A 25,192-nucleotide genomic window follows, 5' to 3' on the forward strand; every position below is an offset into this window, starting at 1 on the left:
CACACATGGGGGAGGGGCATAGAGAGAGGAGAGAGAGGGAGAGAGAGGAGAGAGAGAATCCCAAGCAGGCTCTGCAACTCCAGCACAGAACCAAACCGATGTGGTGCTAGAACCCAGGAACTCTGAGATCATGACCTGAGCCAAAACCAAGAGCTGGGACATTTAACCAACTGAGCCACCCAGGCACCCCAGGCAGGCATTTGAATCTCTATAACTAGTTCTATAACTGACTTATATCTAATTGCATTTTATGATGATTTACTATGAATCCATAAAACCCGGGACAAGATCTTGTGCAGTGCAAGTGATCAATAAATATCTTCTTTTAATGTGTGTTTATTTTTGAGAGAGACAGAGACAGATTGTGAGTGGGGGAGGGGCAGAGAGAGAGGGAGACACAGAATCCGAGGCAGGATCCAGGCTCTGAGCTGTCAGCACAGAGCTGAGCAAAGAGCCCAATGCAGGGCTTGAACTCATGGACTGTGAGATCATGACCTGAGCCAAGTCAGATGCTTAACTGACTGAGCCCCCCAGATGCCCCAGAATAAATATCTTTTAATGAAAATAAAGTGGATTTCTCCAAATATTTCAGTACAGAAAGAGGAAGAAGGAGACTATGTCAAGTCAGAATGAAACTCTCAGAGTGACTGAAATTTAGCAGAGTGGGTGAAGGAAGTTCACAAAGCAGCATGAGAATTCCAAAATTTCAAAAAAATCATCACCAGTGCTGAAATGTCTAAGGAGAAACCACAGACCTGAGGTCATGTTCACCAAACTCTAAAGGGGACTGTCCTATACAAATGTATGTTCCCTAATCTGGTCTTAAGGAGACGTGATGATTTTCAGGAGGAGAAGAAAACATCCCAAATCAGATATTTTTCTAATTCCTAATACAGTAAATTCCTGTTTCCTTCCTTCTTTCTTTTCTGCCTGCCCTCTACTCAACACATTTATTGAACACCTGCTAGGCATTCAGCACTGAGCAAAAAAAAAAATATCTGGAAATGTCTCAGGGAAAATCAGAACAAACTATGAGGTACAGAAGAACAAAGGCTCCTACCTTGTGAAAGTCTTAGTGAAATGCAAGTACATTGTAAAACAGTGCATAAGACAACAAGGATGAGATAGCCTGAAATACTATCTTAAAGGTGACAAAAGCAGGAAGTGTGCAGAATCATGCCATTTCAAAGTGGCATGTTTCTTTTGTTTATTTGCTTCTTTTGAGAACTAATAACTTTCTGTCTCTAACTGTTGCATATTAGAATAATGGGCCCTGGTCATAGTCACTCTATGTCCAACATGTTGCCTGACACATGGTGGGCACTTAGCAACAGTATGATGAGTCACTTACTGGACAAGAAAATGAATAAGGCAGGAAACAAGTCCTTCCAGCTATGTGTAGAAATGCTGCATTTGACTGAAAATTTTGGTGCTGTACGTCCTTTAAATCAGAACACAGTGGATGGTGAGCTGTAAAGAACAATCTATGCCTTCTTGAGTTAAACAAGTTTCCTTTAAAAATACCATTCTGAGGGGCGCCTGGGTGGCGCAGTCAGTTAAGCGTCCGACTTCAGCCAGGTCACGATCTCGCGGTCCGTGAGTTCGAGCCCCGCGTCAGGCTCTGGGCTGATGGCTCGGAGCCTGGAGCCTGTTTCCGATTCTGTGTCTCCCTCTCTCTCTGCCCCTCCCCCGTTCATGCTCTGTCTCTTTCTCTCTCTGTCCCCAAAAAAATAAACGTTGAAAAAAAAATAAAAATAAAAATACCATTCTGAGAGATTAAAATTCAGATGCACAACAAAATATTTACATAGCCTACATGATTCCCCATTAATGTTATGGTAATTTAGGCAAATTTACTACTCCTGAGATAAAAACATCACTCCAGAAATTTGGAAGACATTCTATTTCATACAGTTTTAATAGGAAAAAAAATGAAGAGTGACAGCTGAGTTTGGACATTTGTCACTTGGGAGAAGGTGGGGAAAATGGTACTACAATATTATAATATTAATACATTTAGGTAATTAAAAAAAACACAAAACAAGAAGTGATTACAAGTGAAAACAAAAGAGGAACAATCTAGAAGTCAAAATGATGTACATCAGGTAAAATGTGTGTTGTGTACTGTTTGTCGATTGTGCCAGTAAGCTGAACTAATTTTACATTTTACGATGCCACCCTTAGCAATCAGCACAAGCACATGCGTGAGTATAAAACTTGGTATGAATTAGAGAACATTTTGGTAGCCTAAATCCCATGCCATTAAAAGAATAATCATAAAATTATTGATGATAAGGTGGTCTTTAGATTAAAGAAAAGCCTTCTAAGAGAAGGAAGATATTTCCCTGAAGGCATTTGCAATGAACATGAACAAAGAACAGAAAAAAGGACAGAGATAAATTCCTCACTGGCTAATTAACAAAGCCCAATCTTTTCTTTCTTTCACTTCTACAATGCTGTCAACAGAATGTAGAGGATCAAGAGACTGCAGAACCCAAACATGACCCTAGATAATGTAGTTATTAAATAAATCACATTCAACATTTCCAAACGATTCATTCAAAGCATTGGCAAAAACCACCTGAAGTAGGCTTATCTGGTAAGGATAACTCTCCCCTTTGCACCCCATAATATTTTGTTAATAACACCACTCTGGCACTTAAGTTTCTTATAATATAATATCTTTATAATGGAGAAAATAACATCTGTGTCACAGACAGCATGACTGCTTCCTTTAATAAAGAATGTGTCTGACACTCATCAGGGCTTAATAAATGACAGGTGTCTTTATTATGATGCTGTTCCTTCTTATTATGCTGTTATCATTATTATTATCTATCATATCAACCCCCGCTCTCTTGGAACTTGAAAGCAGAAAACGAGACTGTGGTTTTCATTTTTGCATTCCATGCAACCCAGCACAGCACCGTTCTCAGGCATTTGATGACTTAATGTTAACTGAAACTTTCTAGGGTTACCATATGGACTAAATTTTTTGTGCCTGAAAGAGAAAATTGGTCATCAGACTTGTAGAAGGAACTTGCTCCTCCTGAATGTAGCTGCAATTGCTTTAAACTATAACTTCCCTATAATGGTTGTTCTCTGTGAGGTTCTGGGAGATAGTTCAGAAATGAGCTGAATGTGAAAAAGTCTGACTAGGTCCCAATCGATATGAAAATAACACTAAAAGACCTTAGCAGATAGCATATGCTAACCTTCTGTGCATTAGGGACAGTTCTATGTCCTTGATACATGTTAGATTTTACTCTTAAAAACTTACAAATGTATATGGTTTTTTTTTTCATGTTTTACAGGTAAAGAAACTGAGGTCATTTAGAGAGATTATAATTTTGGCCCAAATCACATCAATAGTAAATGCTATGGGAGTGTGACCCCAGATCTGTAAGACTCCCAAGTTTGAACCCTTAACCACTGAAACATACAATTTTAGTAACACTCTGAGTTCACAATCCATTTACAAGCCACAAACTTACCTCCACAGGAAGTGCTATGACTTCTTTCCAACATCTTCCCACACAGCATAAACTGATTCGTTTCCCTCCCTTTTCCTCAACTCTCCTACCTGAGTTACCTGAGAATCTAGTTACTGGCATCTTCCTTAATGAACTTTGTAGGTTACATTCTCGAAAGCAGTGTGAAACAGCCATGCCCTGAGAAGAGCAACAAATTTGTAACAGCCAACCTGCTGACCGAGAAGTCTGAGCAGAAGGGGGCATGTGCAAACAGAGTTTACATAGGTAGAAGCATAGAATATCCAGGAAGCAACTGCAGTCAGAGACAGCAGCCCTCAGCACTACTTCACTGCAGCAAGAAGGCCTTTCAAACACCCGCGTTCTGCGCCCTTCAAACTATACCCGCAAGAACTCCACAGGACAAAACCATCAGATATTTGAAAAGAAGATGCCTGTTGGCCAGGCATGAAATGCACAGTTCTGCAGAAAAACAAACAAACAAACAAACAAGACAAAAAACAAAAAACTAGGGGGGGTTGGAGCACAGACTCTATTCTCTAAAAGCGCTCCCCAGAAAATACCTATTGAATGAATGGATGAATGAATGAATGAACGAATGCATGATGGGCCCTACATTAGAGAGTTGTGGGGAATACTGATGACCCTGAACCAGGCTGACATTAACCATCATCACCACAGCGCCAAAATCTCTGTTCCGTTGACATCTCTCGCATTAAACAGGGAAATGTGAGCAGTATGCCTGAGGTTGGGATCCACTGCACCTCCCTCTTGACTTCATCATTTTGAAACCTGAAGCTGCTGAAGTCTGTCAGAGGAGCGCCAATTAGGTCCATCTAATTTCCCAAATATACGTATATTTGTTATGTGTTTTTCACTGACATACAAGTTCTAAACTAAACTGTAAATGAAAATGTTATAATTTCTAAGAATGAAAATAATATATGGCAATGCCAAATACAGAGTAATGGGCTTTGGTAAACAAATTCTCCAGCAAAAAACCTAAGGAGAAAAAAAGGACACTCACAAAACCTACCCATCTGAAAGTTCCCACAAAGCCACATGGTACTAAACAGTAAAAAGCTACTTTGGTCATCTCCATTTCTTCCTAGTAACAGACCTTGCCCTGTGATTACCTCCTTGGCTTATCGGTTAATCTGGTCATACCCACAGCCAGCCTCTGGCCATAATAAGCTCTCAATGATATACTACCTTGCTTGCAAAACTTTGAAAAAAACGTTTCAAAATGACAAGGAAGAGTATTATCAAGATGTCTGAAGTGCCAACCAAATTTTATAACTATCAGCCAGCATCCTAAGAATCATTTTTGGCGAAAAGTCATGAATGATATTCACAGCCCAGAAGTGAGAAAAGGCTTCCGTCCATGCTTAAGGAGGAGATGAGAAAATGAACACATCTACATGAAGCCTTCACACGCATTCTCCCTGCAGATGATAAAAAGCAACACTGCCACTTATCCACCTGAGATATCCCCAGTTCTCAAAATAATGGGTAAAAATGATCAAAACCTTAATTGTCTTCATATGGCTCAGACAAGGCACATAAACTCTTTTATGCTCCCAGCACAGAAAATTGCTTCATTTCTAGAGTAAATATATACTAGAAACTTGCGGATATCTCAAGAATGCCTTGTAGCTAAAGAAAGTAACATCACTGCCTACTCATTTGGCTTAATTTGCTAGTCTCTCAGCAACTTCGTGCTTACGCTTCCAACCCCTTTTAGATCCTAGGATGAGGCAACAGTCCAGAACCCTGGAAAGTTGCCGTCTCCAGCAGCCAGCAGTTTACTGAGCCACCATGGTCCCAGGATGGACTTTCTTCCCAGGATGCCTTCCTGGGAATGTGCATGTCCCATGCATTCCACTTATCTTCTCTAAGCTACATTCCAGTAACTAAGCTTCATAAGCTTCTTCTGAATTGTTTATTCTGTGTTCTAAAGCTCCATCCGCTGTTGAGATGATTTGCAAGATTCCTTTTCTTTTTTGTTAAGCAGGATTGGTGAGTATTACCGGGCCTTTAGGTGGAATCACCGCTATTTAAAATTCCTGCTGCCGAGATTAAAGGAGATAAAGCCTGTGAAAGCCTTTTGTAAACTGTAAAGTCCTGCTCATATGTAGTGTGCTGTTATAATATTAGCCATAATAGCAATAACCCCAATCCAGTTGTAACACAGGCTTTAAAATGATAATAGGCATTTGGGTCTTGTCTTTGCTGCATTCCCAACGGGGGCCTACACTGGTGCCCAGCAAGGGGAAGCCTCTCGAAGAAAGTTTTGTTTGGATGCATAAACGGATGACTCTAAAACATCACATACTTGTCCAAATTAATGTCCACAGGCAAAACGAAGCTAGGCATGACAATTTAGATAATGAAAATACTTGGCAAAAATACTGTGGTGCTGAAAAGAAATACTGCAGAAAAAGTTCTTCTAAAGATAATTCCTTCAGTAATGAAATCTAGCCCTTTGCAATCAGTATTGGGGAGGGTAGGGCGTGGTGGTACAGGTTGGGGCAGGTATTTCCATTAGCCCTGAAAATTTGCCCTAGTTCAGGATAGCTTATAGGAGGAGGCTGCCATCCCAGAAAAAGCCTAGGGTAATAAGTATGAGGGGGTTAAAGGGAAAAAACAAAACAGAACAAAACCCAAAAGCAGCAAAGTCTATCCCAGCAATGGGCTTATTTTCAGGCTCTTTCCAGGGGTGGAAATGACCGAATTCTCTGTGGGAGAATTTTAGAAGTATTTTAGAAAATGCTTTTAGATGCATCTGTGCTAATCACTCTGGTCATTGAAGGGTTGATCTATTTTAAGGACCTGTATGCAGGAAAGGGTGTGGGAAAGAGGTGGAGGATGAAAATAGAAAGGAAGATGGTAGTGTCCAGGAACTGGGGACTCATTTATCCTACTCAACTGAAGCCTTGAAAACAAGAAGCGAAACTCTGGAGTAGCAGCTGGTTACTCAGGAAAGCAAAGGCTGGCACCGAATTTAACCCCAGAAGATGAGGATATCCTAACACCCTTTTTATCTAAGGGGCCGGGTGGGGTCTAGAGGAGAGAAGGAAGAGAGCCTGCTACCTGGGCGGTCTGCAGGGCTCCAGCGGTAGGGAGGGCCTCTGCATCAGCGGCTGCTAAGCTCCAGAAAATATCGTATTTCTGCCCATCAATCAGCATTAAGCTGCTTTGGGGGCTGAGCTTTCGGCACTGGTAGTTGCCAGTAGCAACAGGGCACACACTCCTCACTCCTGGCGAGCTGGGGCGGCAGCAGCAAGGGAGGGGGCGGTCAAGGCTACAGGCTGTGAGCTGGGTAGACAGGGTCGGGAATCCACTGGTGATGGGGGAGGGGGACGGGTGCTAGGTAGAGGCGGGCGTGCCCTGCAGGGGCCAGCCCAGGTAGCGGACCAAGCCACTGGCCTGTGTGGGTGGGAAGTTTTGGGGTTTCTGGTGGCACAGCAATGCCCTTGCCAACCTCAGCAGCCTGCCGTCCCAGCCTGGAAGTGTCTCACTCTGCTGGCATCTGGACAAGAGTCAAGGCCGAGAGGGCAGAAGCCACGCTGGTACTGCTCGTGGGTGGGTTGGGGTTCTAAAGATCCACCCCCTCACCCGCCACCCCTCCACCCTTCAGAAGTCTCTGGAGAATGCCAACGTGGAATTATGTCTGCACGTGTGAGTGTTTTCGTTTGCACTTCCAGCACAAAAGCGAGGCCCCACAGGTGGAAAGGAGGTTGTGCCTGTGTGTGTGTGTGTGTGTGTGTGTGTGTGTGTGTGCTGCTCGGACTGCGTGTGGACCATGAGATGGCTGAGGCACACGCACGCGGCTCCCACCCGCCGTCCCGCCTAGGGCGTCAGGGGTGTCTGGTCTCAGGCACTTGGGGAAGAGAGCCAGAACGGCGCGCCACCTCCCCGAACTTCTCCCCCTGCCGTTGGGATCCGGTAAGGTGGGAACGAAGGGCAACGGAGAGGGAGGTGGAGGGCAGAGGTAGACCCAGGAGAGCACAGGAGCGGGCACGGATGCAGGCAGCCCTTGGGCACCAATAGGAAGGACGGAGCTGAAAGACCAGTGGACAGGCCCGGGCTTCGGGCGCAGGGGGCGCGCCTGCGAGGGGCGAGGGCTAGCGTCTCCTTACCTGGCCCGTGCTGGAGCATTTTGCAGCGGGGCGGGGGCGGGGTGGGTGCCACCCTCCCTGGGGGCCGACCCTGCAGTGCTGTCACTTCTGGGGGCAGCCAGGCGTTGGCCGCAGAACCCGGAGTTGACAAACTTGCCAGGTCCGGAGCGCGCAGAGGTGGCCCGGGCCACGCACGCCGCACAGCCCACGGCAGCCGGGACACCGCGCGCTCCCAGGAGCTCTTCCGCTTTGTTGTGTTCCACTGGTCTCCCCGCGCCTGCCTCTGGGTGTCTCCGCGCCCTCCCAGCAATGGGACGTTTCGCCCGCGTTCCGGGAGGCCCCTCGGGTCTGCGTGCCACTTTCCTCCCCGAGGCGCGTTAAAGAGCTGCCCTGGAGCGCCTGGAGGGGCTGCGCAGTGCGCTCCTACCGGGCGGCTCCGGCCCGCAGATTCCCGCCCCCCACCTTCTCCCCCTCCCCGCCCCTCCGCGGCACCCCCATCAGAAGCTGCTTAGGATCGGGCTGTCAAATCCAGCCCATCTGCTGCAATCATAATCAGTCTCAACCGAACGGTTCTGACAAATCTCTGCCTGGAGCCGGAGTTGGGGAAGCCGGTGGGCTAGGGGCGGGGAGGGGAGGAGGGGGCCACAGGGGCGAGGGGGCGACAGGGGCTGAGCTCTGGGAGAGAGGGGCCTAGAGGCTTCCATTGTCTGTCCCAAACAGAGGAACTGAAATGGGAAATGGGGATCCCCAAAGCGAAATACTGTTTTCCTTTCCCAGTTCCTAGTAAGAAAAATCAATCCACCCTGGCAGGCCCTGGCATACCCCACCCCCATCCCAAGCCACTGCCTGCTGTGTCTGGGTGGAACGAATTTCTGCTAATGAACTACACAAACAGGTCCTGTAATCTTATCATCAGGCTGACCCACAGACTGGCACAGATACCCAAAGTATTGTAATTGGCAGGTAAGAGCTAGAACTAACAGCCATTTGTCTGGAGTCAGAAGTTGATTCTCAAGTACATTTGGAAATAAAGCTTATAGAGGGAGAACCGGCCTGTCAGTGGCAAAGAAGCACAGCCCTTCCAGTCGTGTTGGCATTTCGGGAGATAAAAGGAACATTTGTTCTGGACAAGAAAATACTGAACTCGGTTTAGCCCCAAGTTAGAGCTTAAAGAATTTTCATAATTTTTTTTCCCATTTTCTCGTGAAAATGCTTTTTAAAGAATATCTATTTTAACAGAAAGTGATGACTTCGAAAAATGATTTTTCCAAACTAGTTTCTTCTACAGATGAAATAAGGTGCTATACTTTGAACTATTTTAATGTGCCACTTCAGTATAACCACACATAGATCTACTGGTTATACCCTTACAAGGAAATAAGGCAAACGTTTTTAAAAATCAGTAAACATAACAGTGGTCCTACATATACATAAACTCTTAAAGCATCAAGAATACAACCAGCAGGATTGTGTATGGTTTTGTACATTCTTCTCAAGTGCTAGAAAATGTTCAGTTGCCCTGAAGGACGGTAGTTGTTGGGGAGAATAATTGGTTGGATAAACACATCACCAGTTGAAAAGCTGAAGGGGAAAATTTTAACCCATTTATTCAGATAGGTATAAGAGCCATGCAAAAATAAGTATACTGTGAAAATTTAACACAGTTTGAAACTGGTGCTCAAAAGCATTCTTTTGCTTTGTGCTGTCGGTGAGAAATGTGGGCATGCCACATTAAGTGCCCACTTGTCTAGGAAGATACTGTGTCTTCTACTTTTTTTATAGCCCAGTGGTGCTTACAATAGCAGTATGTAGCTATGGGCTGATGGTTTGGAATTTTGATTTACAGGTCAGGATTAAAATCATATACATCACTGTGACTTGCTTGATAGGTGAGGGGAAAAGAGGCTCAAGTGTTATTTTTCCCAGTATGTAAATAATCTGAAGTCAAGTGCAGCTTCTGATCAGATTTTAAGACATTTTTATCAATATTTAAACATGTGAAGTTTTTCATTGTCAATTTGTTTAATGTGTTATTAATATTAAGACTTTTAATTAAAAGATTCATCAACATGGTGCCAAGAAATAAGGATTTCAGAAGAAGTCCTCTCCATCAGAATCAACTTTCATGCTGGTGACTAATTTAAAGAACAGTGTCCAGGAAACTGCTGTTGCCCAGGGGAGAAAAGAGCTAAGCTGAGAGACGCCAGGCTGCAAGCACCACTGTGGGTTCTGCTATGTCCTTCTCTCAAGTTGGACGTTTCAATTGCATCAGGGCCAAGCAATTGGCCATAGGCATAATGGGTGGCCCCAACCTCCAATTCATCAAGTCCTTGGTTCTAACTTCAAAATATATCTTGTCTAGTTCTTTCAATTACTTATATGAGTGAAAAAAAAATCACACAAATATTTTTGACTTTATGGAATTTACATTCTGGAGGGGAAGAACGACATTCGGAAAGAATACATAAGGAAATCGTATTCTCTGTTATAAGGTAATCAGTACTATGGAGACAAAGCAAGGAAGGCTGAGCAGTATCCAAGTTTAAACAGAGAGCTCAGTGAAGGTCTCACTGAGAATCTAAGTGTAAGTGCATGATTAAAAGAGATGAGGGAGTAGGGAAGCCATGCAGGTGTCAGAGACAAGATGTTGGTACAGTGGCCCTTAGGATTGAGCCCTGTGAAGGAACTGCAGGGGGGTAGTAGGGATGGAACAGGGCGAGTACAGAGGGTTAATGGAGATGGTCTGAAAGGACAGATCACTGTGTGGGACCTAATGGGCCAATTTAAGGACTGGCTTCTACCCTAAGGGATATGGAAGGACAGGGACACAGAGGGTTTTGAGGAGAGAAGTTTCACGATCTGACTTTTGTTTTAATGGACCATTCTGACTACTATATTGTAAATTACAGGAGCAAAAGGAGGGAGGACATGGGAAAACCTGTTATTAGGCTACTCTTAGACTCAACGTGAGAGAGGATAGACAGGGCCATGGCAAGATGGATAATGAGAACTGGTGGCAATTTAGAATTGTTTTGAATTTAGAGCCAATAATATCTGCTCAGGACAGGGGATTGGAAAAAAAAAAGAAACAAAAGTAAAGAATAATCCAAATGTTTTGCCTTAGCAACCAAAAAACATAGAGTTGTTATTAACTGAAATGGGGAAGCCTATGGGAGGAGCAAATTTTGGTGGAAGGAACAGGGGTTAAGTTTTGGATTTGTTAAGACTGGGATACTTATGAAATTAAACTTTAAATATAATTAAAGATCTTAGAATAGTTCCTAGACTTTGGTAAAGGCCATATGTTTGTAGCGGTGGACCTTGTGTTAGTGAAGTTTGTATTGGGTGTCACGGTTATTATTGATGTTTACCAACCAAAAGAAGATATTGATTTAAGTCTCTGAATAAACATTCAAGGATTGTGTTCAGGGGACAAGTCTTAGATGGAGATGTGAATTTGTAAGCTATGTAATATATACATAGTTAAATCCATCACATCAAGTAGGCCAGTAAGGCTGTAAGTATAGTTAGAAAAGAGAAGACATTTGAGAATGGAATCCTGAGTCATTCCAACTTTAAAAAGCCAAGAAGATGAAGACCAATGAGTAGAAGAGACCATCCTAAGGGGCAGCTTGGGAGAAAAAGTAAACTAGGAGTGTGGGCTTCTCTAGAAACCTAGTAAAGAAGATATTTCAGTAAGGAGGGAGTCATCTGTGAGCCACAGTCTCCCAATATGATTGGCATTGCAGAAAACTCAAAGAAAGGGGCACATGGGTGGCTCAGCTGACTCATGATTTCAGCTCAGGTCATGTTCTCACAGTTGGTGAGCTGGAGCCCCTGCATCTTACTCTGTGCTGATAGCATTGAGTCTGCTTGGGATTCTTTCCCTCTCTCTTTCTGCTCCTCCCTGGCTTGCACTCTTTCTCTCTCTCAAAAATAAATAAATAAACACTTAAAAAAAAAAAGAAAGAAAACCTAGGGGCGACTGGGTGCCTCAGTTGGTTAAGTGTCCAACTTCAGCTCAGATCATGATCTCGCCTGAGTTCGAGCCCCGTGTCGGGCTCTGTGCTGACAGCTCATCCCCTGTTCATGCCCTATCTCAAAAATAAATAAATAGAAGTTAAAAAATTAAAAAAAAGAAAACCCAAAGGAAAATAGAAGAAAACTATGAGAATATTCATCAAGGTTATTGGATAACTTGTCTAATGTCTGCTTATAATACTACATCTAAGGTGTCCTAGCACCCAGGCAAAGATGAGATGCATGAAAAATATTCAGTGTATGCTGGATTAAGTAATGAATCAACCAAAGGACTAAATGCCTTATGCTGCAAAGTATTTCTCAAATTATGGCCCGAGGATGATTTTGGAGAGGTCTTCTGTTCTCTAAGTCAAGAAATATTGATGTAGGACAAGGTTTATAAGAGGGAATAGATTGGGAAACATGATGTGTTTCCCATTTATTAAGCAATGTCAATAGACAAAGACTTCTAGCCCATAAGTCTCATATCAAATATTTTCTCCAACCATATTTGATAAAATTTAAATTATTAACAAAGAAATAACTCACATACATACAGAAGTGAAAAAATACACTTCTGTAAGTAACCTTACAACTTGAGACAACAACCCACTTAAAATAAGCAAAAGATTCAGAAATATACTTTAGCAAAATATATATATATAAATAAATAATAATTCTTAATAAATAAATAAATAATTTTAATAAATAATTGCATGAAAAGTTGCTCATCATCATTAGTCACTGGATAAAGGCAACTTAAAATCACAAAGGAAAAGAGATATGCACCCCTAGATTTAGTGCAGCATTATTTACACAAAAAGATATGGAAGCAAGTCAAGTGCCCAAGTTGTCAACTGTCAAGGGTCAACTGTATCTATAAAAGGTAACAACATACATGAATCTCTTCATGGCATTATGCCAAGCGAAAGAGTATCATACGTTCTGACTGGCTTTTGCTTCATTCTGTTTGATTCCAAAACACTCTAGAGACAAAAAGCAGATCCATTTTTGCCTGAGGCTGGAGATAGAGATGGGACAGACTAAAAAGATGCACAAGGCAAGTATGTAGTCAGAAATATTCTATACCATGATTGTGGTGCTGTTTACAAAACTGTCAAACTCATCAAGTTATATACTTAAAAACTGGTGATTTTTATTGTATAAGTTGTAAGTTATAACTTAATAAAAAGATTTTTAAAAAGATTTTGTTTTTAAGTTATCTCTACACCCAGTGTGGAGCTTGAACTTGCAATCTTGAGATCGTTACATGCTACAGTGAGTGAGCCAGCCACGTGCCTCCTTAATAAAAAAATATATATTTTAAAGAATCAAGAATTTAAAGTGAGTACGGTTTGCTTGTTTGTTTGTTTTTGTTTTCTTTTTGTTTTTGTTTTATTTTAGTAGGGGAATTTTAGTGCTTTCCCATTTGAGAAGAGGAAGCTTACCTCAGAAATAACACCAGTTCACAATCCCCAATGAAATAACTGATTCAAGTAAGGATCATCAATAGATACTGAAAGATGGTAAAGAACAGGAAACTGAATATTCATATTTTAACAAATATCACTCCCTAATGTTTGCTAATTGCTAAAGGAAGAATTTATATTATACAAGGGAGAGATCACCTGCCATGTTCCTCCTTGTATGATGCCATATGGGAGTGTAAAACATTGCTTACGGAGTTTTTATTGCAAAGAAACATGTTCAACCTGAATCCAAGCAAGTCTTTTGACATAATTTTTAGCTTACATGAAATATGCAACCTAGAGAATTAGATAAATGACACCATAAGGAAACAATGAGGCATATGCAGGATAAAGGATGCTCCTGACTTTTCAAAAAGCCAGTGTCTATGAACAGAACAAAGTAGGAAGACTAAAATAGATTAAGCAAGGTAGGGCATAACTAAGTGAAAGTAATGCGATTGGTCTTTCTCCAAAATGAACAGCTATGAAAGACATTGTGGGAACAACTAGACAAATGTAAGTCAGGCTGGTATTAGATAAGAGAAGTTTCATCAGTTTTGCTAAGGGTAAACATGATATTGTAGTTAAAAAGATTTTTTTAACATTTATTTATTTTTGAGACAGAGAGAGACAGAGCATGAACGGGGGAGGGTCAGAGAGAGGGAGACACAGAATCTGAAACAGGTTCCAGGCTCTGAGCTGTCAGCACAGAGCCTGATGTGGGGCTCAAACTCACAGACCACGAGATCATGACCCGATCCAAAGTCGGCCACTTAACCGACTGAGCCACCATATATTGTAGTTAAAAAAGAAGTGGTCTTTATTGTAAAAAGACACATGCTATAGTATTTAGGTTGAAGTATCATGGTGTTTACCACTCACTTTGGAAAAAAATATACATGAAACAAAAATGTTAACATGTGTTGATGCTAACTTGCGCATAGATGAGTGTTTTATTCCCCTGGACTTTTAACTTTTCTATATATTTAATTTTTTTCTTAATAAAAAATGGAAAACTACAAACTTCTAACAATTATAAATAGATCAATGATTAATGTAAATGGGTCACTAATTAAGTATAAAGAAATCAGAAAAATTAGAGATTAGTATCTGAAACTGACTGTATATCAACACTTTGAGAGTGGAAGGAACTAAAGCAGTACATCATGAGAAGTACTTTAGTGCATATTCTAGAAATGAAAAAAAAAATGGTAAATGAATGTGCACAGCATCTAACCCAAAAGGATAGGAAAAGAATAACAATAAGTACATGGAATAGAGGAAATAAAGGTAAAATCAAAGTCTAATAAAACAGAACACAAAGTATTAGTACAAGATCAATAGAACAGTATTTGCCTAGACCAATGAAAACCAGAGACAACATAAATCAATAAGCTTAGGAGAAAAAAGGGCTACACAACTGAGAATACAAGAGAGATTTAAAATAATAGAACTACTTCACCATGAGCAACCTTAAGGCAATAAATTTGAAATCACAGGTAAGATGATCAACACCCTAAAACTTAAAAATAGGACACTTAATAAAACTCACTCAAGAATCAAAAGAATCTTGAACAATTTCATAGATAAACTCAGTGGTTGAAAAAAACAAACTCCTTGGGTATAATCAATAGGCCCATATTTCTTTATCAAGATACAATTCACGAATCATAAAATTCACCCAGTTAAAGTGCACAATTCATTCATTTTTGGCATATGCAAACTGTGCAACCACCATCACTTCCATCACTTAAGTTTGGAAGATTTTCATCACCCAGTAAAGAAACTCACACTACCTAGTAGCCATCACTCTTTGCTCTCCAGCCAGAGGTAACCAAAAATCCATTTTGTTTCTCAACCAAATTTGCCCATTCTGGACTTTTCATATAAAGGCAGTCATACAATATATGACCTTCCGTGTTTGGTTTCTTTCACTTAAGCATAATATTGTCAAGATTTGTCCACGTTGTACCATTTATCTATACTCCATTCCTTCTCTTCTTATTGCTAAATAATATTCCTTTGTATGCATATACCACACTGTACTTATCCATTCATCAGTTAATGGACATTTTGGTTGTTTTGTTGTTGTTGTTGTTTCTACTCTGTGGCTATTGTAAGTAAGTCTGCTGAAAACCTTCATATGCCAACTTTTGTGTGGACATGTTCTCATATCTCCTGTGCATATATCGAGGCACACAATGTCTGGGTCCTATGATAACTATGTTTAACAATTTGAGCAACTGCTAAACTGTTCCAGAGGAGCTATCCCATGTTTGATTCCCATCAGCCATGTATGAGGGTTCCAATCCCTCCATATTTTCTCCAACATTTTTTAGTATTTATTATTGATTATAGCCATCCTAGTGGGTATTGAGTGGTAGCCTTCTTTGTGATTTTGATTTGCATTTTCCTAATGGCTAATATTGTTCTGTATCTTTTTATCAGTTTATTGATCATTTGTTTATCATCTCGGGAGAAATGTCTTTTCAATTCCTATGCCCATTTTTAAATTGAATTATTTGTGTTTTTTGTTGTTGTTGTTGTTATTGTTAAATTGTAGGCCCAGCTTTTTTTAAAGCAATTTTTACAAAACTTGGAAACAATACAAAACCTCTAATATCCCTATCTAACAAAAAGAGTTATAGGAAATAGGAAAAGCATGCAGGAGGAGAAAGAGAAAGGGCAGGGGCAGGGAGAGAAGAGGAGAGACTTTTATGAGTCTTGATACTTGATACTAAATACTTGATACCTTCATACTAAAAGTAAACATAGATCATATAGGGAAAAAATTAGTAAATCTGAAAAATCCTAAATAAAACAGGATATATCAATAGAAAAATAATAGCAATAACGGTAATAATAGTATAATATGACCAAATAAGGTATAACCTGTAATGCAAAGGTGATTTGGTCCTAGAAAACCCTATTAATTTCTAAATATACACATATTTTAGAAGATTAAAAAAGAGAGCATTTCAATAGTTGCTGATTTTTTTAATTATTTTTTAATAGTTGCTGAAAATTTTAATAGCATTCAACATTTACTCATGATTTATAAACAAAAATCTTTCACAAGCTAGAAATAGATGAGAACTCCCTTATGTTGATAAAAGGTGCTTACCAAAAAATCTATAGCATGCATGATACTAAATAGTGAAATTTAAGCACATTTCCTTTAAGTTTTTGTTCTAGACAATGATGCTCATCACCACTTCTGTGCAACATTTTCAAGGTCTTAGAGCAATGACATAAAGAAACAAAAGATATAAGAATGAGAAAATAGGGGCACTTGAGTGGCTCAGTCAGTTGAGCATCTAAGTTTTGATTTTGGCTCAGGTCATGATCTCAGGGTTAGGGGATCAAGCCCCATGTCAGTCTCTGTGCTAAGTGTGGAGCCTGCTTAAGATTCTCTCCCTCTCTTCCTCTGCCCCTCCCCTGCTTGCTCTCTTTCTCTCTCTCTAAAATTTAAAAAATTAAAAAAAGAATGAGAAAGTAATGAACAAAACTACCATTATTTATAGTCAATATTATCTCCATAGTAAACTGAAGAGAAACTAGAGGCAAATCATTAAGTACGTGAAAATAGTAGTGTGTTTACTAGATAAAAGAACAACATATGAAAATATATGGTGTCTCTAGGAAAGGTGACAAAATATGAAAAACAACATTTTTAGAAGATCTCTTTTAAAATAGTAAAAGAAAGTATATAGGAATGAATACCAAGATGTTAAAAATCTTTATATTAAGTACTTTGTTGAAGGGCATAAAAGCAGAACTAATCAATTAGGAAAACAGAGTGGTAGATTGAAAGATGCAATCTCCAGACTTAATCCTTAAATGTGAAATATTATCAGTCAAAATCCCAGCAAGTTTATACACTGAACTTTACCAGCTGATCTTCAAATTCTTATAAAAAAGTAGGTGGCCAAAAATAACCAGCTAATCTTTTGGAAGAGTGACTGCACAAACATCCAAAAAAGGTCAGTCCCCTCCTTTGTGGGTAGAGAAGTGAGTGAGATAAATACGTCAATGAAAACAAAGAGAATCTAAAAACAGAACCACATACATGGGATCAAGGTATAAGACAAATGTATCTATTAGTTAGAGGGGAAAGGCCTGGCAATTGAAACAATGGCATCAGGTCGACTTTCTATCTAAATAAAAAAGACAAAATTAGAATGCTACCTCAGACCATTCACGAAAGAATAAACTCAGATGAAAAACTCAATGTGTGAAAGAGAAAACCAAAGTTGGAAGACTGACACTACCCAATTTTAAGAGTTATTATAAAGCTACAGTAAACAAGACAGTGTGGTATTTGTGAAAGAACAGACAGAAAGATCAATGGGACGTAATGAACCAGAAATAGACCTCCATACAGTCAACTTATTTTTGACCAGAGCAAAGGCAAGACAATGGGGCAGAGATAGTCTCTTCAACAAACGGTGTTAGAACAACAGGATATTAATCATTCGATTAATCTAGAAACAGACTTTACACCCTTCACAAGAATTAACTGAAATGGATCACAGGGCTAAATTTAAAATACTAAACTATTAAACTCTTAGCTGATAACCTAGGGGAAAACCTGGATGACCTTCAGTACAGTGATACTTTTTAGATACAACACCAAAGATATAATTTATCAAAGAAATAATTGAAAATATTGACCTTATTACAATTAAAAACTTCTTCTCTGTGAAATATAATATCAAGAAAATGAGAAGACAAGTCACAGATTTGGAGAAAATATTTGTGAAAGATACATCTGATAAAAGACTTACCTAAAATATACAAACCATTAAAACTCAACAATAAGAAAACAATGCCATTTAAAAAAGGGCCAAAGACCTTAAAAGATACTTTACCAAAAAAGATACACAGATGGTAAATAATCATAAGAAAAGATGCTCCACACCATGTCATCAAGGGAATGTGAATTAAAACAATAATGAGATACCACTTTATACCTGCTAAAATGGCCAAAATCCAGTGACAGCACCTCCTGGGGGCAAGGATGTGGAGCAACAGGAACTCTCATAGGTTGTTGGTGGGAATATAAAATAGTGGAGCCAATTTGAAAATAGTTGGATAGTTTCTTACAAAACCAAACATACTCTTACCATATGATCCAGTAATTGTGTTCTTTGGTATTTACCCAGAAGAGCTGAAACCTTAGGTCCACATAAAAACCTACACATGGATGCTGACAGCATCTTTATGCATAGCTGCCAAAACTTGGAAGCAACCAGGATGTCCTCTAGCAGATGAATGGATAAATTATAGTACATCCAGACAAGGAATATTACTCACCACTGAAAAAAAACAATGAACTATCAAGCCATGAATAGCATGGGGATACCTTAAATGTATACTACTAACTGGAAGAGCCCAATGTGAGAAGAATATATGCTATATAATTCCAACCATATTACGTTATGGAAAAAACAAAACTATGGAAACAATTTAAAAATAAAGTCAGTGGCTCCTAGGAGTGAGGTGAGGGGGAGAGATAAATAGGCAGAGAGATGAACAGGAGGAATCTGATGGAAGTGAAAATACCCTGCATAATATTATAATGATGGATATGCCATTATCATTTGCCTGAACCCACAGAATGAACACCACCAAGAGTGAACCAAAGGTCAACTATGGCCTTGGGGTGATTATGACATGTCAATATAGGTTCACTGTTGGTAAAAATGTACCATTCTGGGGATTAATGTTGATAATGGGGGAGATTGTGCATGTATTGATACAGAGGGAATATGGGAAATCTCCATACATTCCCCTCAGTTTCACTGGAAACCTAAATCTGCTATTTAAAAACTAAAGTCTAAAAAAAAAAAAAAAACCAAAAAACAAACAACAACAACAACAAAAACCTCTTAATATAAAAAGCCAATCTATAAAACTTTTTGAAGCATGCTCTGGATTAAGACTTTCTACTTCAGGTTGGGAAGTAAAATGAAGTACATTGAATCTCTGTGGGGAAAAAAAAAAAAAAAAAACATTACCATGAAGAAAAAGAAGTCAAGGCACAGTTTAGAAGAATCTTTTTTGAAAAATATATATCCTAATATGAATCCCAAAGAGAGAATTCAAACTGAACTTTCAACTTTTCTAAAAAAATAATGATAAAACCACTGGATGCATTTAAAGTAGTGATCACAGAAAAATTAACAGCACAGTTAACAATAAAAATTTGAAGATATAAATAAATTCTCAGCTCAAAAGGCCAAAAAGGGAAACTTAATCAGTGAAAGCACAGGAAGGAGACAAGGATAAGAGCAACATGTACTGAAGTAGAGAACAGAAAAGCAATAAATACAGTTAAGAAATCAAAATCCGTCTTGTTTCTTTTAAACAGATCACTACATAACTTAATCCAAAGCTGTGAAGGCAAATAGAAAGCACAAATATGCAAGATAAGATATGAGTATAGGAAATAACCACTGAAATAGAAAGAAAAATAAAGAGGGGACTAAACAGATCTCATCTCTATGCAACTAAATTTGAAAATACACATAAAATGGAATAAGTCTTTGGAAAAGATTTTACTGAAGTTGGTTCTATTCAGGATAGAAAACTTAATCAGACCAACTTTTTTAAAAAAGCAATAGAGAAAGCAATTAACTCTCAAGATTAGACCACTCCAAGATTCCATATTGTTTTTCCAGAACATGAAAAATGAAGGAAAACCTGGTAATTATTTTTATAAGGCAAGTATATCATTAACAGTTACTATGGACTGAATGCTTTTATTCACAATAAATTCCTATGCAGAGAGCTTACCTCCCAATATAACAGTATTAGGAGGTGGGGCCTTTGGGAGGTGGTCAGGATTAGATAAGGCTGTGAGGGTGAGCCCTCATTAATGGATTACTGCTCTCATAAGAATCATGAGACAGCCTGCTTCCTCCCTCAGCTCTCCACTGTGCAAGGATACCAGGAGGATGAGGACACAAGAAGTCAGTGGTCTACAACACAGAAGAGGGCCTTCACAAGAAGTCAACCATGCCGGCATGCTGATTGCAGACATTCAGCCTCCATAACTGTGAGAAATGAATTTCTTTTGTTGATGAACAAGAGAGTTTATGGTATTTTGCTGTAGCAGCCAAAACTAAGAAAACAATTTAATCTGATTAAAGACAGTTAAAAAGTATGATAGCCCAATGTCACTATATATCAATGCAAAAAATGCTAAATAAATACAAGCAAAATGATGCAAGACTACATTAAAAAATATACCATGACCAAAAGCCACTTGCATCTGGCTCAATATTAATATACCACATCACTAAATCTAATGAGAATAACCGCATGAGTCTCTGCACAGATATTTTTAAAGCCTTTGACAAAATTTAACTCCTTCCCTGATAAAAACTCAAAAATATAGGATTTTATGTATATTTTCTTCACATAACACACACACACACACACACACACACACACACACACACACACATGCCCTCAATGTTCACACCAGTATCTTAGAGAAATACTTGAGGCATTTCTAGTAAAATCATGAACAAGGCAAGGCTGCCCACTATCCCTACTACTATTCAACATTTTAGTGTCATCAATGCAGTCATACAACATAAATCAAATGGGAGCTAAGAATTAGAAAAAAATAAATACAAACTATATTTTCAGATGACATGATAGTACTCCTGAAAAAATAATGCCAATCAATGATAAAATTAATCCAAACAATAAAAATTCAGGTTCAATAAAATTAATATACATAAATCAATCACCATCTTATATACTGTTGGGGGGGGTATATTGTTCTAGAAAACCTCATTTACATTAGCAACCAAGACAATAAAATATTGAGGGAAAATCATAAGAAGAAATGTATAAAACCTGCATGAGGAAAGCTTTAAAATGCCACAAATCATGAAAGCAGACTTGGAAAAATAGAAGACCTTCATTCTGCTATGATACAATGACTCAGTATTATAAAAATGTCACTTCTCTCTAAGTGAATTTATAAAATTAACATAATTCCAATAAAAATACCAACAAGATTTTTTTGGAGCCAGACAAGTTACTACTGAAGTTCTTACAAAAAGTCTTGTAAGAATAGCCATTAAGAAAAGCTGGAACGAGAAATACAGTTTACTGTGGAGCAAACAAACTATAAATCTCCTGTAATAAAAAAAAAAAAAGTCAGGCACTGGTGCATGGATAGACAAATAGGGTAGGAACAGATGACAACATCCAGGAAGAGACCTGGGAACACGTGGAAATACATGATCCACCAAAAACAGCATTTCCAATCACAGGGACAACAATGGGTTTTCAAATGAAGAATGCTGAACAAATGACTGGCCATTTGACCAAAAAGAGCATTAAATTCACACGTAAACCATACAGAGCACAAACTGCAAAGAGATTCAGAATTTTAATATAAAAAAAAAAATGAGGCCATATAAGAAAAACAGAAACAGGTAACCTCTCTATAACAGTGACTCAAAAAGCAGATACAGGAAAAAATCAATAAATTTCAGTGTCTTTTTAGACAGCATGTTATATTTGTTTTTAATGGCTGTTATAACAAATGATAACAAGTGTAGTGGCTTAAAACAACACTAATGTACTGCCTTATAATTTACAGTAAAATTCCGAAGGTCTCACTGGTTTCAAATCAAGGTGTGGGGAGGGCTGCACTGCTTTCCAGAGACTCTAGAGGAGAATCTGTTTCCTTAACTTCTCTAACTTCTTAGATGCTGTCCACATTCCTTAGCTCCTGGCACTTTAGTCCATCTTCAAAGCCACAATTGTGCAGCTGTATGACCTTTTTTTCCAGCCATATCTCCCCCTCACTATAGCCAAGAATGATTCTTAGTTTTGAAGGGCCCACCTGAATAATCCAGGAATACACTTTCCATCTGAGGGCACTTAATTTAATTATAACTGCAAAGTACCTGTTGCCATGTAAGATCATCTATTTACAGATTTTGGGAATTAGAACATGGACATCTTTGGGAGCCATTATTCCTTCTACCACACATAGCAACATGAGCGCACATGCGCGTGCGTGCGCGCGTGCGCGCACACACACACACACACACACACACACACACACACGCATACACAAATAATCAAAAGACTACTGATGTGCTAGGAGAAAATGTCTGTTATAAATCTTAAACAAAGACTAATATCCCTAATATACAAATACAAAGAACTCTAAAAGGAAGGGGAAAATCTTAAAAAATTAGTAAAAGTTATGGACGATTGACATGATGTGAAATTGGTCTCTGAGCATATGAAGTGTTCAAGTTTACTCATCACTAGAGAAAAGAAAATGAAAACTACACAGAGCTGTAGCTTCTCATCTATTCCATGGTAGAAAATGGAGACATTCAAAAACTCCTTCTGTTGGTGAAACTGTGCATGAACACACATTCTCATATATTGCTAGTGAAAATATAAATTGGTACAAACTTCCTGAAGGAAAATTTGTCAACATCCAAAACACTTCATTTGCATTTACCATTTGAGTGAGCATTCTCAGGTTTTGGAGTTTCCCCTGAAAGCACACTTCTAACTATACAAAAATGCATAGATACCCTGGTTATTCATTGCTGCACTGTTCATAATTTTAGGTTGTTGCTGAAAATGTCTCTGACTTATTATTGCTTTCATAGATTCCTCTTTCCACTTATTTGATGGCTCATCTTACCTTTCAGGGTGGATTATAAACTATTTTGTCATCTTTTACAGGCAGTTTCTACACTCTACAGTAGCACTGAATCAATGTTTCCTGATTTTTAAATTATTAAGGTTGGACAATCATTGTTTTGAAAGAAATTTCATTTGAAATAAAGCTCTCATATAAACTAACACTGTATGACTTATTAATTTTAGATTTACCCCAGACTGTTATCTATTATACTAATTTCTACTTAGTTCTTACTAAGTTTCTGGGTTTTGTTTTTTGTTTGTTTTGTTTTTATTTTAAAGAAAGAGAGAGAGAGAGTGCGAATGGGGGAGAGGAACAGAGGGAGAGATAGAGAGAATTTTAAGCAGTCTCCACCCTCAGCACAGAGCCTGCCACAAATCTTGATCTTACAACCCTGGCATCATGACCTGAGCTGAAATCAGGAGTCACACTCAACCACCTGAGCCACCCAAGTACTGCCTAAGTTTCTGTTTTATCACAGCCAGTCTTATTCAGATAATTTTGGTTTCTTCAATAATTAAACCTCTGTGGCCAAGGCTGAATTGAGCCCAGCTACTCAAAGCAAGATTCTACTGGGCTTCCCACACTCTTTTACTGACAACTGAGCAGACCCTTGTTCTAGGATAGCATTATCATCATTAATAAAATGTGTACATAGAATGTACTTAAGGAGTGCCTGGTTACTCTCCTGGGGCTTGGTAACAATACAAATAAATACATACCCATGCTCTATCAATCATTCTACTTTTAAACTTGAATGGCCTTTCATTAGTAAAGGTACTCATTCAACCATCATTTATTAAGTAGTTATTATATCAGACCCTACACCAGATTTTTAAAATCAAGTTTATGGTTTTCAAGCTAAAAAAGAAAAGGTGTATAACTTCAATTTTTAACAGCTAATTTTGTGTATTTTTTGTTTGTATTCAGATCCTGTCTTTACATTGTCTCCCAAAATCACTGCCTGTATTACTTATGTTAGTATGAACATATATATGTACATATATATGCACACATATTGGTATGTTTATATATGTGTATGTCTCTATAATCCCATACATGACTTTCATCAGAATACCTCCCTTTTTATTGGGAGCCTATTAGCAAAGTAGTAACATATGCACAAATTAGGGGGAGGACTCCCCTCCTTCACACATCTGCTTATTTTGCTTATTTGCGTTTGCTTACATCCACCAAATCAGGGCTCAGAGCAGCATCCACACATGTGTGAAATGACTGTGTAAGTGGGATAGTAGAATATATTTAAACTAAATTTGCATGTAGGAAATTCATTATCTCCTCCTCTACCCTAGCATGGGGATAGCTCCTGTGGTTTTCCAACAACCTGTACAATGTAATCCTATGCAAGTAATATAAACATGTTTTTGAGAGGAACTCTAACAGAAAATTAATAGTGTGGTATCTTTCTCACTAGATGATAAAAGAATTTTACAAGGACCTTATCAATCCTCTCAGTTTTTACTTGATGAGTTATGGGTTTAGATTTTTTAATGTTTCTCATCACAGAATCACAGAGAGAATATGTTTACTGAAAAGAACCTAATACCATTCCTGCCTGCGTTATAGATGGGGAAACTGGGCTTGCGTGGTATTTAGGACCACACAAGGGATTCAGAGAGAAAACTACAAGTTGGCTGCAAAGTGTCCCCACCCACTTCCCAGACTGCTAGCCACTGGATTGATGGGGCTTGAGGTGCCTGTGGGGCTCAGCACAGCAGCTCTAAGCGTGGGGGAGAAGGACATGGAAACACAAAGTCAAATTTGGAACGACCTGCAATGCTTCTTGAGATATTCAGGAGTTGGTATGGATGGGGTTGTAAAACAACACAAGAAAGTATAAAAATTCATTCTAGATCAGGAATTGGCACTCACAGTAAAATCTTGCCTGTTTTCCTAAACTTTTATTGGGACACAGTCACACCCACTCAATTATGCACTTCCTGTGGCTGCTTTTGAGCTCCAGATTCAGAGGTGGGTAGCTGTGACAGGGCCCATAAGGATACAGCCAGTAAAGCCAAAAATATTTACTTTCTTGCCCTTAACAAAAAACGTTTGTGGGCCCCTGCCCTACATAATATTGCCCTCTTACCAGGCACTATAAACATGAATAAATACACTCTAAAAAACACTACTAACAATTAGAATTTTGAGTTACACTTTGAAATAACTATGGTAATTAAGTACATGTTATAAATTCTAATGAGCCCTCAAGTTTCTGGTACCAGTTGTTCTACAGCATATACATTCCTATGGAATGTTAGTGACATTCCATTTTTAATAATAAGAATAGGAGGCATTTTAGCTAATTAACTTTTAAAAATTAAACCTAAATTAACTTTTTATAGTCAGTAATAACTACAGCTGAGATTGCTT

At 38.9% G+C, this 25,192-nt stretch overlaps 1 protein-coding gene across 8 annotated transcripts in view; it reads right to left on the reverse strand.

Annotated features, from left to right (window-relative positions):
- NCKAP5 (NCK associated protein 5) overlaps positions 1-25,192 on the reverse strand; it is a 974,188-nt gene that overhangs the window by 571,932 nt on the left and 377,064 nt on the right. Inside the window, exon 1 of one of the 8 annotated variants that reach the window (XM_045034784.1) lies at positions 7,634-8,067. The exons of the other annotated variants lie outside the window; for them this stretch is intronic. The gene's annotated coding sequence lies outside the window, so the exon portion shown is untranslated. Of the gene's footprint in view, positions 1-7,633; positions 8,068-25,192 lie in introns of those variants that run through there. 8 annotated transcript variants of the gene reach the window in all.

The sequence above is a fragment of the Felis catus genome, chromosome C1, assembly GCF_018350175.1.
Source record: "Felis catus isolate Fca126 chromosome C1, F.catus_Fca126_mat1.0, whole genome shotgun sequence".
NCBI lineage: Eukaryota > Metazoa > Chordata > Mammalia > Carnivora > Felidae > Felis > Felis catus.